The sequence below is a fragment of the Pseudochaenichthys georgianus genome, chromosome 7 (assembly GCF_902827115.2).
Source record: "Pseudochaenichthys georgianus chromosome 7, fPseGeo1.2, whole genome shotgun sequence".
Lineage (NCBI taxonomy): Eukaryota > Metazoa > Chordata > Actinopteri > Perciformes > Channichthyidae > Pseudochaenichthys > Pseudochaenichthys georgianus.
The window spans coordinates 2,894,857-2,897,753 of NC_047509.1; the positions used below are offsets into that span (position 1 = coordinate 2,894,857).

The following is a 2,897-nucleotide window of genomic DNA, read 5'->3' on the forward strand; positions in this document are numbered from 1 at the left end:
TTCTGCATGTAAACGGTCTGCAGAGTCACAAACCCTTAAAGTACACCCTGTAGCGAGTAAAACTCTAACACTCTACCTCCCCAAAACACCTCGTTGGAGGCGTTTTCCAATTTTTTCTTCCTGGCCGTTATGATGTGTGAACACCCAGTTGCCCCACCCAGAGCCTTGACGTGCATAGAGCTCCGTGAGCGCTGACAGACGAGTTGGAATCTCACAGCCTTTATCAACCTTTTTCTTACTCAATATCAAGCCACACTTATTGTTTTTACTTCGGCTGTGAGTGTTTGTGTGTGCTCAGGATGAGTTTGGCTGTGTTTAGGTGTGTATCGCCAATCAGAAAACCACACCGTCAGGGAGCGCACACTGCAGCTCAGACTGCAGCTGGGAGCTTCTCAACGTCCCGACCAATCAGAGCACACTGGGCTCACAGGGAGGGGGGGGAGCTCCAACAAGGCGTTTAGGACAGAGTGAAATTCAGTGAATACACGTAGTATACAGAGATGCTGTGAGAAACCAATGTGATTTTGGAACATTGCACAATATAAATCTATTTTAGTAGACCTCAATGGAATTATGATCTGTGGAAATGGCCATGACATGGGCCCTTTAACATCACTAGAATTTGATCACAACAATAGCATGGATGCAATTTAGTCCTCTTCTCACTTTCACGTATTTAATAATACAAGTTTTGCATTCTGAATCAGGTAAATACCACACTGTAGTTTCTGAATTGCTGTATACGTGATGTTTGATTGTTTTTATTGGTTTGTCGTTCTTGATTTTCAGATTTGCCAAGCAGATCGAAAACCTTGATGCAGTGGACCTGTAAGTTCTGGTCATTTTTCATTATCATAACATTTGGCAAATATTATTGTTCTAATTTTTTGATCGACTAATCAATTAGTAAACAAAACGTTGCAGCAATAAATCAAAACAATTATATTAATTATAGAGGCCTGAAATCTCAGCATACAATATTATATTGTTGTGGGCTAGACGTGTACCCTGCCTTCTATCTATAAGCCATAGTGGTTGCCTGCTTGCACAATTGTTATGATTTATACTAATGTCTTCCTAATGTGCTGATTTTCCATCTCCTACCCCACCCCCTTCTCTACTTTTTCAGGTATTTGCCAAATGTAATCGGATTACCAGTCGGAACCTCGAGGCAGACTTCTTTGAGGCTCTGGACCAGCACACCCCACGTCCAACTGTTCAAGTCAAAAAAAGGATCGGTGGGACAGAAACTGCAGAGCATCAACTGGCCGGTAAGTAATATAACTTAGCAACTTTTTGTCAGATACATTGATGACGATATGGTACTACTTCAAAAGCCTTCTAAAATAATTAAAACAACCCCTCAAAAAGATGGAAAAGGCCAAAATGTTTAATCTTGTGAGTTTGTCATTTAACCTTTATCTTCTTTATCTCTATCATTAGACACCGGACGTGACTGAGCAGCGCTCTGTTGTCCTCAAAGGCATTCCGATTGTTCTTGGCGACGACTCCAAGGATTTCTTCAAGACATGCTTTGTAAGTACTTGAACACAAAAAAACTGTTTGGTTTGCATTTATTGAAAAGTCATATCCCCTATTTACACAAACTTGCAACCAAAAGATTTAATTTGGTGTGTTCAAAATACTGTACACTAAATTCCATGACCAGGAGTCTAGATTAGAAATGAGGTGTAAAATAAATGCACGTTCCTAGCTGTATATGCATCCATAGCATTAGTTTCCTCATACCACATTTACAGCACCTTTTTGGATATAATGTTACAACGCAGTTTGAGTGTGTACTTGAGCTACATATTTTAGCAAAGACTTTAATGCAAATGCAACATGAATGTTTTCATAGGAAGACCTACTCTAATAGGTAGCAATGATAGTCTAAATAACGTGTTTTTCTTTGCAGGATACAACGAGAGATGAGGCCCTATCATCCGTCACTGTTGGTGTGCTGTTCTCAGCGAAGACAGTCCTCAGGAGGGTCCGAGCACAATGCAACTCGAGCCCATCTCCACTGACATTGTGCTTGAGGGAGGTATTGTCATGGAAAAGATCAAAAACTTTCCACAGGCCTGTTATTTGGCCTGATATATGCTTTGCATTTAGATCACCCAAAATGCATGGCAAATACTCTGAGGTTCGTTCAAACAGTGATGCTTGGACTGGGAACCAAAGCTCTCTCACCTAAACTATTAACTTTGAGAAAGGCCCTTAGTCAAGATAGTCCTCAGCTATCAGATAGAACATGGCACTTAAAAAAGTTGCACCGTTAAATATTATGACAAAAGTTTGTTACTCTGGGGAAACTGTTATAACTCTGTCAATTGTTGAGAGCAAAGTACAATGTACTCTTCTTCATAGTGGTCATTATATATTTTTTATTTTTACAATTGGTGTGTTGTGCACTGCTGTTTTTATTAAGATAAGGGTTTTGAGTAGTTAAAAAGCACTGTTTGTTGGCACTTGAAAATAAATGTTATATTGCAATTGAATCAATTTGTGTTTTTAATGCATTATTTTTGGAGATTGTTTGAGTTTACACAACGTGTTTAGAGATTTGTTGTAGTACAATTATCTTAGTTAGCAGGAATTAGTTTGTTTAATTTAATAGTAAACCTTAGAAATTACGAGTTAGTAGAATTTAAAAGGGTTAAGTTCTGGTGATTTGTATATTTAAGTAGGGGTTAATTTATTCATTGAGTTCACACAAATAAAAAAAAATAGGTCAATGCAAAGCATGCCTTTTAAGTTTACATAACTTAGTTTACATAAGTTTACATAACTTAAAAGGTTTGTGTCAGCTGTACTTCTCAAAATCAATTGAAGCACACTTAGAATACACAAGTTGTTCATACTCACCATTCTAAGTTAAGTTAACTTACTTA

At 38.1% G+C, this 2,897-nt stretch overlaps 1 long non-coding RNA gene across 1 annotated transcript; it reads left to right on the forward strand.

Moving 5' to 3' along the window:
• Positions 1 to 1,153: 1,153 nt before the first annotated feature.
• On the forward strand, positions 1,154 to 2,504 carry LOC117449940 (uncharacterized). Its single transcript, XR_004552524.2, has 3 exons — positions 1,154 to 1,271; positions 1,444 to 1,536; positions 1,919 to 2,504. It is a non-coding gene; the product is annotated as an uncharacterized lncRNA (long non-coding RNA).
• Positions 2,505 to 2,897: the final 393 nt, after the last annotated feature.